Raw genomic sequence first — 13,118 nt, forward strand, 5'->3', positions numbered from 1 at the left:
CCGACACTGGGCACATTATTTAACCTCTACATCTCTATTATCTGTGACATGAGGATATTGATAATAGTCACCATCAAAAGCCAGTTGCATATCATCAAGAGCATTGATTATATCAGTATGGCCATTGACCAACACTAAATAAACAACACCCAGATACTGATGTGTCTGGTCTGTTGGTGAATGTAGCCATAGGTGACCTCAGCATCTTCTTCTCACATCTGCTGAGATTATGTAGCATAATCCAGTAACCAGATCTGTTAACATAGCATCTCTAGAAAGTAGAGGAGCTTCAGCATTGTGAGAGGTAATTGGTGCTACCTATTTAAAGCAGCAGTTCATTTTTAGTCTCTTCTTAAGAGACAGCCATCCCCCTGAGCACAAATGCTATAACTAGGTATATAAATAAGCTTCACACTCACAGAGTTCAGCTTTTGCTTGTCAGAATCGAAGCACAATGGCCCCAAACTGTCACAGAGAGTCTTGACTCCACAGCCATTTTTCTCTACCCACTATATGCATTGACCCCCAGAAACCCTGCATACATCACACAGCCTTGTGCCATGCCATGCCACAGACAAGTGCATGTACATCTCAGCTCTCCTAATGGAGAGCCAGTGTGGGGTGCCATGATGTTTGTTGGACAGGCATGTTTAGTTGTAAACCCCACAGGACACCGTGGACAGTGGGCAAGGAGGGGAGATAAGTCACTTGCTTGGGTTTGAGTCACAGTGAGCAAGTCCTTAGCCATGCCCACACCTCAGTCCCATGGGCCTCAGTTTCTTCATCAGTAAGAACGATGCATCACAGCATCTGTTGGGATGGTGACAGTGCCTGTGGTCCCAACACTATGGAGATCATGGCAGGAGGATCAGTGCAAGGCCATCCTCAGCTACATGAGAAGTTGAGAGCTAACCTGGAATATATTAGACACTGCTTCATAAACAACAAGAAAAGAGAAGTGTCCGGGAGAGAGAATGAATCCAGAGAGAAATTCATCCTATAAGTTCTTGTCACTCTAGAGAGCCACAACTAATACAGCAACAGATTATTATAATAAATATGTGATGGTTAGTTGGGTTTTTGGGTTTGGTTCTTGTCAGCTTGATACAAGCTAGGGTCATCTGGGAAAGGAAAACCTAAATTTAAAAAACACCTCCATTAGATTGTCCTGTTAACAGGTCTGTAGGGTAAGCTCTTGATTGATGGTTAATGTGAGAGGTCCCAGAACCCCACTCTGGGCAGTGGCACCCCTAAGCAAGTGGTCCTGGGTAGTATAAGAAAGTGACCTGAATAAGCCATGAGATCAACTACTGACCACTGTTTCTCCATGGTCTCTGCTTCAGTTCAGACACAAGAGCCCGCTTGCTGGGCTCCAGCCTTGGCTTCACCTGATGCTGGACTTCAAAGAGTGAGATCAAAATAAATCTTTTCTTTTCTCAACTTGCTTTTGGTCATGGTGTTTTATCACAGCAACAAAAAGCAAAGTAAGACAAAATAAATCTAATTTTGAAAGGTCAAATATAGGAGGTTCTAGGTGATCCCCAGACTGGAAGTCACACACTCTATGGCTTTGAAACTAACCAGCTTCTAATCCACTGCCTATTGGCTAGAATTGATACTTCCTGGAGCTTTGATTTTAGAGTCAAAAGGCTTTCTTTTTTTTATTCAAAAGCACAGGGTAGAGATGAAGAAGAAAAGAGAATTGCAGGCACAGATATTCTTAGCAGACAAAAAAAGTTAAGAGCAGAGTCTGAGGGAGCCAATGGATGATTTGGGAGGGGAAAGGAAGCATTGTTTGCTGTGTAAACTTTATCCCCATCACCAACACACGCCGGGCCACACAGGTGCTCACACTCCCTACCGCACGGCATCTTGGGAACAACTTGGGAATCGGCACACTGGAAATCTTCACAAGGGCTTGGCTTAGGGACAGAAGCCAGAGCCTTCCTGAGAATATGGATGAAGTTAACAAACAGTGCTCGACCTGATCCACAGAATGGACAGGTCCTCCCCAGGTGTGCTCAACCTGATCCACAGTATGGACAGGTCCTCCCCAGTCTGGACAGGTCCTCCCCAAGTAGGAAGATTGACTCACTGTAGTTTGGGGAGGGATTTTCTTGTTGTTTAGATTTATTTATTACTTATTTTTATGCATATCTTAGGGTTTTATTGCTGTAAAGAGACACTATGACCAAGGCAACTCTTATAAAGGAAAACATTTAATTGGGACAGGCTTACAGTTTCAGAGGTTTAGTCCATTATCATCATGGTGGGAAAAATGGCAGTGTGCAGGCAGACATGGTGCTGGAGAAGGAACTGAGAGTTCTACATCTTGATCCACAGGCAGCAGAAGGGAACTGGCACACTGGGTACAGCTTGAACTTAGGAAAGAAAGCTCCAAGCCCTGCTAACTCTGTGATGTACAAGTATAGAGCCACCAAGGCCACACCTACTACAACAACAGTCATGCCTCCTAATAGTGCCACTCCTTATGGGCCAAGCATTCAAACACATGAATCTATGGGGCCAAATCTATTCAAACCACCACAGTGCACATGAGTGTTTTGCCTGAATGTATGTCTGTACACTATATGCATGTTTGACCCCCTGAAACTGGAGTTACACACAGTTGTGAGCTGCCATGTGGATCCTGGGAAATGAACCCGGGTCCTCTACAAGATAAGTGCTAATAACCACTGAGCTGGATCTCCATCGCAGTGTGAGCATAGATGTGGCCTCATTTGTATTCAATATCTACTGGGACTCTGCAACCTTGTACTACAGAAGGGGGGAAAAGCAGCAAGTATAATGGCTCCATAGCCTGAAGAAATCATGTTTGGAGAAGGAGCCTCTGCTGGCTGGTTTTTATGTCAACTTGGCACAAGCTAGAGTCATCTGAGAGGAGAGAACCTCAACTGAGAAAATGCCTTCAGAAGATTAGGCTAAAGGCAAGCCTATGGGGCCTTTTCTTAACTAGTGATTGATGGGGTAGGGCCCAGCCCGTTGTGGGTGGTGCCATCTCTAAGCTGGTGATCCTGGGTGCTATAAGAAAGCAGTCGGAGGCTTCCCTTTAGCGGGCTGAGTGCTGCACAACTGTATCTATGCAGCAGGGGCCTACGATGGGCAGGACCAGCTGAACAGCGGGGAGCGCTTAGACATGGAGACAGAAACCTGGACTTTCATAGCCCCATGAAGCTTCCCCGCCATGCGCTGGGGATTACCGTGCACCAAGGCAGGATGTACGTCCTCGGAGGCTGCAATGGCCACACTTTCTGGACAGTGTGACACCTGTAGTAAGGTGACCCGCATGACATCTGCAGCATGGCTGCAGCAGAGTGGATGTTGCTGTCACCATGGAACCCTTTTGGAAGCAAATTGATCAACAAAACTGTACCCGCTGAAGCACTTGGAATACCTGAGCACTGACAACAGGACAGAAAAACAGTCTTGTGTATCGCTGCTTCTCTGTACTAAAGAAGAAGAAAACAAACCACAAACAGAAAACACAGGGCCGAAGAGGCAGCAGAAGTCGTTATCCCTTCTTCCAGGAAGGGCGGCTGGGATGCCTTGTAAAGGTCCTTGTGGAAGACCAGAACTCAAATCCATGGCCCATCTGTCATAGCCCTGGAGCGTCCAAGTCTGACAACTGGGATGAGGTATGGGCGGGGCACCCTCACAGGTGAGAAGCCCCCAAACTCCCACCACCAGCACCCAGGCCCCCTGTCAGGAAGGCAGGCAAAGGAGGAGATCACATGTTTTTTTCTTTGGTTCCTGCAACTTGGTGATCAATTCCAGTGGACAAGGGGAAGAAGAGACAGCTAAGGCCAGACTGAGGCTCCCTCTCCAGTTGGGGCCCTAGGGACAAGCCTGCACAGAGAAACCTCTGGGCTGTAAGCCCTGAACAGTTATTTTGTTAAATAACCCTGTAAGTTTCCCATGGGAATAAAGAATTGAGTAGGAAAAAAAAGGAAGGAAGGAAGAGAGAGAGACAGAGAGACACAGAGAGAGAGAGAGAAACAGAGAGAGAGCTGAGCAAACCATTGGATTAACCAGTAAGGAGCACCCTCTGTGACCCCATGTCAGCTCTGCATTGTCAGCTCTGCATTGTCAGCTCTGCATCCAGGCTCCTGCTCTGTTCTACTTTCTGTCCCGACTGCCTTAGATGATGAACTGTGATATGGAAGTATAAGCAAAATAATCCCTTTCCTCTTTTATTTGCTTTTGGCCTGGTGTCTCATCACAGTGGTAGTAACTCTAAGTCAGGGCCCTTGGGAAATAATTAGGTTTGGAGGAAGATGGAGCCATCATGGTGAAACTGGTGCTTTGGTAAGAGAAGATACCAGGAAACTAGAGCTCTTCCCTCCTCCTCACTCTTTTCCCCACATCCTTCTTTACTCTCCCTCTTCCTCCTCTTTTTGTACAGACCATATCTTAGGGTTTTATTGCTGTAAAGAGACACTATGACCAAGGCAACTCTTATAAAGGAAAGTAGCCAGACATCTGCAAGACCATAAAGTGGGGTGGCTCATTGGCACCCCATCATGCTGGGGTCCTCCTCTCACACTTCCTGTCTGTGATGGTTTGTATATTCTTGGACCAGGGAGTGGCACCATTTGGAGGTGTGGCCTTGTTGGAATAGGTGTGACCTGGTTGGAGTAGATGTGTCACTGTGGATGTGGGCTTAAAACTCTCACCCCAGTTGCCTGGAAGTCAGTCTTCCACTAGCAACCTTTGGATGAAGACGTAGAACCCTCAGCTCAGCCTGCGCCATGACAGCCTGGATGCTGCCATGCTCCCACCTTGATGATAATGGGTTGAACCTTTGAACCTGTAAGCTATCCCCAGTTAAATGTTGTTTTGTATAAGACTTGCCTTGGTCATGGTGTCTGTTCACAGCAGTAAATCCCTAACTAAGACTCTGTCTCCACGGCTAAAATGGGATTCTTATTGTCTACGTGACTCAGTCTGTAGGACTGAACTGATGATGACTGGAGGTAAGATAATTCCTGTTGCAAAACTTTTTTTTTAATCTGAGATACACAACAGTGTTTTTACTAATAAATTCAATGTTTAAAGTTAGATATTAATTTTTTCTTATTTTCCATATTCGTATTAGAAATTTATACTTAGAAAATCATTCTATTACTCAATGATTCCAGATTATATTGCATAACACATTCAGCTTGTTCTCTCAAGATTTAGAACTCTTTAGTAGTTATGAAATTCTATACATGCTTTATTCTTTATATTACCATATGTATGAACTCTTTTAAATGGAAAAATAAAATAAGTTTATTCAAACACACACATATACATATGTATATATACATATACATACACATACACACACACACACACATATATATATACATATATATCCCTCTCACTCTAATGAGCATTAAAGAGAGTTATGACAAAATCTTCTGGAGAATGAGCAACAGAATTGAAGATAAGGTTTGGGGATCATCTATTTCAAAACTTCTGTAACATCCTAATACATCTTAATGAATAGACAGTCCAGCTCACAAAGGTGCTTTGCCCAACGTTTGAAAAGTGTTCCACTGTGGGGTGAAGAAATGGCTCAGTGGTTAAGGGTACATACTTGCAGAAGACCCAAGTTTGATTTCCAGAATATTGAGCATGGTCACAACCTTCTCTTAATTCCAGCTCCAAAGATTCTGATGCTTCTGGGCTCCCCAGGCCCAGCACCTGTACCCTGTGCATATACCCACCCCACCCCATGTGCACACGTGTGTGTTTCTGTGTGTATGTGTGTGAGTGGGGGGGTGGTATTGGCACAAGACACCCCAAAACCTAATGCTCAGCACAAAGACTTATTTTCCCCAGACAGAAAAAGAGACAGAAGACACTCTACCCCACAGTGGAACACTTTTCAAACTCTGGGCAAAGCACCTTCGTCAGCTGGACTGTCTACTTATGAAGATGTATTAGGATGTTACAAAAGTTTTGAAATAGATGATCCCCCAAACCTTATCTTTAATTCTGTTGTTCACTCTCCAGAAGATTTTGTCATAGCTCTTTAATGCTCATTAGAGTGAAAGGGATATATATATATATATATATACATATACATGTATATATATATATACACACACACACAAATACATATGTATGTATATGTATATATATGTATATGTATCAATAAACTTATTTTCCATTGTAAAAGGAGTGATATATATATATATATATATATATATACATACATATAATTACTTTTGAAAACATCATTGAAATGCACTCTTTTATATATAATTGACTGGGCCGAGCAAAGGACATACTGTTTTGCATGTTAAAGGTCTTATTTTCAGACAAAGTCTTTTTTTTTTTTTAATTTTTCAATGCCTTTTCAAATCCTTTAGGGATTACAAGTTAATGAGCTAGGACAAGTTTCTTTCTATATAAATGACACAGATGTTGGTATTTCTTACATCTCTGCTTAAGAGTAGCTCGAGTTTTCAGCCCACACATTTTCTTCTTTCTTTCTCCACTTGAGCAGAGGAATGGATGGCCAGTTTCTCTCTGCTGGGTATCCCACTTTATGAAACTGGCCCTTCAGCCTCTGGCTGTACATTACGTGAGAACAGGACCCTCCCTCTAAGATTTCAGCTCCCTCTACTTGCTGTACCGTATTAATTCCCCAGAATGCACTGTTAGCAGGATTCCTTTCTCCAGGTTTATAGTTATAGCTATCTTTGCAAGAATAATCTTCCCAATACAGTGGACCAGATGTGCAATTTCCCTGGAGCATACTTTGAGACACAGCTCATGTCTTGCTCCAGGTAGATCTCTATAACTTGACGTAAAGGGGCTGGTATTGGCACAAGACGCCCCAAGACCCAATTCTCAGCACAAAGAGTTATTTTCTCCAGATGAACAAAGGCAGAAGGCAAGACATAGATGAAGGAGGAGGGAAAAGGAACAAGGGAGAGGGGGAGGGGTATTTGTCCTGGGGCAGAGAGACAGAGGACTGCCTCTGGATGAAGAGGAGGCTGGTGTGGCCCATAGACGAATGGCAGTTTATAAAGGTAAAATGGGAACCTCCGTGTTAGGGTGAGGTATTTAATTCTTATTGGGCTTTTGATTACTGGGCTTCAGTACTTCCATAGGTGGTCCTTGGTAGTCACACTCAGGAGGAGGAAGTGGCCAAAGCCAGAACAGACCTTGATGGCTAGCTTTAGAAACGTAACTTAATGGTTTGTAGCAAGGCTGAGGAAATGCAGCAGAAGAGAAAGACCTGGCAGAGTCCTGCTGCCATGCTCAGGCCGGCTAGAACCCATTCATGAAGAAACTTCCTTTTGCTTTCTGCTATGTTTGATCTACCCGATCCTCCTCCAAAGTGAACGCATCAAAGGTTTCCTCCCAGTGCGGGAGGTGAAGTGACTTTCTGGTGGTGTGATTAAGAATGGCCTCCATAGGCTCCTGTACTCAAATGCTTAGTCAGTGGCTCTGCTTCAGAGGGGTTAGGAGCTATGACCTTGTTGTAGGTGTGGCCTTGTTGGAGGAAGTTTGTCATTAGGAGGTCGACTTTGAGGTTTCAAAAACTCAACAGGCCCAGTGTCCCCACCCCCACCCCCGCACCCCTCGTCTGCCCCCCCACCCCCCTGTCCGCTCTCCCTCTCACTCTGCTCTCTCTTCCTGCTGCCTGGGGATCCTGATGTAGAACTCTCAGCTCCTTCTCCAGCACTATGTCTGCCTGGGTGCTGCCATGCTCCCACCATGATGATAATGGGCTAAACCTCTGAACCTGTAAGCCAGTCTAGTTAAATGCTCTTTCATAAAAGTTGCTGTAGTAACTCTTCAACGTACTAGAACACTGACCAAGACAATCCTTTAAGAGGTGGAGCCTAGTGGAAGGTCTTCGGCCGTTGGTAAGCACTGTCCTGACCCCATTTCTGATCAGGTCCAGGGCCTTGTGCACACTAGCCAAGGACCCTACCACTGAGCTACACCTTCAGCCCTTTGGAAGATAAAATCAATTTATTTTCTACCATGTGAGGAAAAGTATAAAAGCAGGGAGTTGAATTGGCTGAGTGTGCCATAGATTTTTTTAAACACATGCCATCATTTTTATAAAATAGAATATACCTGGCTTGGAGATAGTTCAGCTTGTCCCTGCATTTGTGGGTACAATTATGTCATTACCTCAGTCCTTTAGCCCCTGCATAATCCCTGTAACAAATATTTAAAGTAACTTTTGGGGTTTTGGGTTTTGCTTTTGAGACAGGACTTCACATGGTAGGCAAGCTAACTTGGAACTCAGTATATAGTCCTGCTAACCTTAAACTCACTGCGTCAGCCTCCGAGAAAGGATTTCAGACATGAGCCATGATGTCTCTCCTTTAAAGTTCTGTTTGTTTGCTTTGGGTTTTGTTGTTGTCATGTTTCCTACCTTTATTGGTTCTTTGTGAATCTCACATTCACGAATTCCAATTCCACACATCTCCTCCTCCCTTCCTACCTACCCTCCAACCCTGCAACCCAAAAGAGAAAAACAAAAATCTCATTGTGGAAGCTGTAGTGTGTCAGTGTGTCCCATAGTATACACTTTTGTCCACACTTCTTTGCTTACAAATAATTCATTGCAATGACTGGTACAAGGTCTCTGGCTTGTGCTACTGTCAGTACTAGAACCTCCTGGGTATCCTGCTGTTGCCCTGTGTCATGGAGATCACACAGGTTTAGATCTGTAGGTCTGGCCCCTTCACACTCTCCAGCAGTTCATCGGTGGGGTAGATGCTGGGGTAGGCCAGTGCAGAGCCCTGGGTCTGGGCCTGGGAAGCATCTGAGCTGGGCAGCCTGCCGACTTTCCGCTCTCATGCCCCAGGCTGTCCCAGCTTTCCTGCCTGCCCAAGTGGCCTTTGGAGGGACATCTGCCTGGCCATTCACCAAAGACCCCTGCTACTGCAGAGCTAAAGACCCAGACATGGCCCTCAGTGGTATCACAAGCCAGGACCCCACCATGATCCCAGATGGTATCACAGGCTACTCACATCAGGCTGTTCCTCACAGAACTGAATCTCCAGTTCTGCCTCTCCTCGTGTGTCCATGCCCTTCTGCTTCTCTTTCTCTTCCATTTCTCCAGCGCTTACTTGCTCCTCTTAGTGGAACCTGGGGTCTCTGAGTGTCTGGAGTCATCTCAGGAGTGGCCTCAGGAGTACTATGACCCACTGGTGCACTGTGGCTCTGGGCAGAGGTCATCTCAAATGTGGTCTGCCCCCACCTCAGGAGGCCTACATGATGATCATCTTGGGCTCATTGCTCACCTGGCCTGCCCTACTGACTTCCAGGGTCCCCTGTCTCAGGCTTACTCCCACATAGTCCAAGGAGGAATTCTTCTAGTCTCTAGATTGCTCCCCACCTGGGACCCTGTCCAGACCTGCCTGGCTCTGGACTGGTGGTCATCTTAGGCTCACATTTTCCAGGGAATATTAGACTACTAATCACTCAGATGTTTCTAGATCAGAACACAGCATGGACATAGCCTGTCTCCTCTTTGTTACCTACTGACACTCATGTGACACAGCAGCCATACCCTCTAGGGGCAGGTCCTTAAATTTTTTTTATTTAAAATACCCACCTTTGGGAGTATATGGAAGGATAGCTAACACTAGAGACCTTTGGGGAAAATATGTGGAATCATTGCTACTGTGGAAACTTCATTAAACATAAACATGTATAAAAAAGAAATTTGATGTCCTCTGGGACAGCAGAGGTAGTCAAAGTGCCAGGAATGAGGCCGTGGTTTGAAGTTGTTGGTCAGAGGATTATCATAAAGTCCCCATTACGAGCTCTTGCCGTTGCTCCTGGATCCCCTCCAGAAGTTGTTGGAAGACCCTATTGTTGAAGACATCACACACTTAAGTCAGAGAACACAGGGAAGTCAAGCTGGTACCCACCTGGAAATGTCATCCTTACTGGATAACTTCCATAGCGCTGAGACCTTCTATTCATGCTTCTTGAATAATAACCATTAGCTCGACCCAACTCTGGATTGTATGATCTATATAGCTCCTGGCTTGCTAAGATATGTCCACTCAGGCAATAGTGGTACAAATAGTGGTAACCAACCACCTTCTGCTTGAATTTAAGACCTACTTCACAAAACAGAATTCATGTCTGGAACCATAAGTGCATATCCTATAAGCATAGTTTTCTATGAATTTCACGATTTGTCTGTGAAACCTGTCTCTTGGAGGATTTTTGTACCCCGTTTCAAGAGTTTCTGTAATATTTAGTGGTTAGGGGAACAGCTTGTCTCCTGTAAGCTGGTCACTTTGACTGGCTCATAGAAAACATTTTTATACCCTTCATTACTATCTTTGTTTCCTCTAAGATTTTGGATCAAAAAATAACTTAAAGATTTGCTGTTTCCATACTACTGATTTCTGATTTTTTTCAACATTTATTGAACTTTTATTTTTCTCCTTGAAATCTGACATGGAAGGATTCATTCTTAACTTGACCCATATTTCCTGTGTTACTTCATTCATTGCTATGACAAAATATCAAAGCAAAGCAGCTTGTGGAAGGCAGGGTTTATCTTGACTCACGGTTCCAGGGAATGGTCCAAACGGTGGAGGAGGCAGAGGGGAAGCCAGCTGTCAGTCACTGTGTCCACCTCAGAGAGCAAAACGATAAATTCTCATGTTCATTCACTTTTTCCTCTTTATTCAAGAATTCCAAAACATTTAGGGTGAGTTTCCCCCCTCAGTTAACCTCCTCTAGGAAATCCCTTATAGGCAAACCCAGGAATTTGTGTCTATGGTAGTTACAAATATCATCAAACTGACAATATTGAACAACACATTTATATACAAGATTCTGCTTTCTAATAGGGAAATGTGTTCTACAAAGGCACTGTATTATATACTTTAAATAGTATGCCTTGTGGAGTTTGCTATTCTTAAGATTTCTGTAAACACACTAGAAACCTAGAACATGGTCCATGTTCATTGGTATTCCCTTCTCTCTCTCTCTCTCTCTCTCTCTCTCTGTGTGTGTGTGTGTGTGCGTGCATACGCCATGGACTCTAAGTCTCCACAATCCATTATTTTTTCTTTCTTAGTGTAAGCCAGGATCTCATGTTTAGATGGTGAAATAAAAGAGGAGTAGTTCAGGTTCTGTTTTGATGTAAGAGTATATGAATGCCTTTGATCATATTATCTCTGTTTTGTGAATCATCTGGGGATGTGGGAGAGAAAGGACACCCTTCAGGGTAAGCAGGCAGGGGAAGGATGGCCCAGTGAGCTAGGAATCATACAACCCTGTGAGCAAGGAAGTGAACTGAGTAAAATTATCTTAGACTGGAAACTGAGGGAGATTCCCAGTCTGTACTTACTTATAGTTGAGATGGTTTAAAATGACTCATACAAGAAAGTCGTAGTGTTGAGAGCTGCTGGGAGTGAGTGTGATGAAGACTGCTTCCAGGGATGGAAAGAAAATGGGGAATGAATTGTGAGAAGGTGTTGAGCAACACTCAGCCTGTCAGTGAATAGAAGTAACTACCTCAAAATTCATTTCCGTGCTAGGCACTTGTAATCCCAACATTTGGGAGTCTGAGGCTAGCCTGGGCTACAGTAGTAACTTCTAGGATGGCCTGGACTACCATAAATAAACAACCCAACAAATTACTTTCCATTTTCTAGCCCTAAAACAGTGGCTAGCAGTATCTAGCACGCATTGCAGAAAGGTAAGGTAACTTTCTTGGTCCAAGGACCACATTTGCAATCCATTATTTTAAGAAGCCATTTGTCTTTGCTGGTGAAGAGCCTGACTCCAGTGGGAAAGTTTAGAAGGAAACAAAGTTGCTTAGACTCAGTCTGTCCAGAGATCTTGAGATATACAGTATTCAGCTGTGTAGCTTTGAGATCTACCCAGTTCTCTGGAATGATAAGAACCTGGTACTTCCCCAAGGAATTAGGGATGTGTGTGAAATTCCCAATTTAAGCCATTTGAACGTGGGTGTAGTTCCAGTGGTGACGGTTGGAGTTTGATGTCTAAGAAAGTTGCTGCCTCTCTTGAGAAACTGTGACTCTCAAAATAAATTTCTCATGGGAAGGGTTCCACAGACAATAAAGGAAACCATTGTCTTCCTGTGTCAAATGAAATGCTCAGATATTTGAGTGCCAGATAAATGAGCAAGTAAAAGACAAAAGCATAGATGAGGCCACCCTTCAAATCTACAAAAGCAAAATAATTAAAAGTAAAGGGTGCGTTACAATGGTAATAATAGAGTTTAATAATATATACTAATTATATAGGCAGAAAACCTGTTCCTCTGTTGCCTATAGTCCACAGTGTTCCTCTGTTGTCCACAGTGGGCTCCTTTTTCTGTGGTTTTTGCTTCTTTGTCTCACTATGTAGCCCTGGCTGACCACCAACTGGCTATAAAGATCAAGCTGGTCTTGAACCCACAGAGATCCACCTGCCTCTGTTGGAATTAAAGGGATGAGTTGTCACAGCCAACCTAGTCCACAGTGATGATTTATGATGTATCCAAATAATGAGAGGAGGGGTATACACACACACACACACACACACACACACACACACACACGTAACCTAATTTCAGAACCTAGTACTGTGCTGAAGGCAGCAAGAGTCAGAATCACACAGATTCAGGGAATCAAACTGGGATAGTTCCAGAATTCATCTCCCAAACACGTAGTCCCCAAAGGATGCTGCCATGCCTTGCTTAGGAATGTGCTTTAGAAACTGCTTAAGTTAAGAGACAGGCGGATCTCTGAGTTCGAGGCCAGCCCGGTCTACAGAGTGCGTTCCAAGACATCCAGGGTTACACAGAGAAACCCTGTCTCAAAAAAAGGAGAGAGAGAGAGAGAGAGAGAGAGAGAGAGAGAGAGAGAGAGAGAAAGGAAGGAAGAAAGAAGCTCCTCAATGCGATTTTATAGTCATAGCTAAATAAAGTTTAACCCTGATTAAAGTGCCTGCTTTCAGAAAAAGTCTGTGTGTGGACAACACAATGCAGGTAGGGATTTACTGCCAGCTGATGGTCTAGAATTTCATAGGGTCATTTTTAATCACACAAAACACAGGAACAACTTGCCTACTACACACTGGGGCCTGGAGGTAGGAAGGAA

General features: G+C 44.1%; 1 pseudogene; it reads right to left on the reverse strand.

Annotated features, from left to right (window-relative positions):
* Positions 1-9,445: 9,445 nt before the first annotated feature.
* LOC115030776 lies at positions 9,446-9,567 on the reverse strand (annotated as a pseudogene).
* Between the last annotated feature and the right edge of the window lie 3,551 nt (positions 9,568-13,118).

This window comes from Mus caroli, chromosome 3 (assembly GCF_900094665.2).
Source record: "Mus caroli chromosome 3, CAROLI_EIJ_v1.1, whole genome shotgun sequence".
Taxonomy (NCBI): Eukaryota; Metazoa; Chordata; class Mammalia; order Rodentia; family Muridae; genus Mus; species Mus caroli.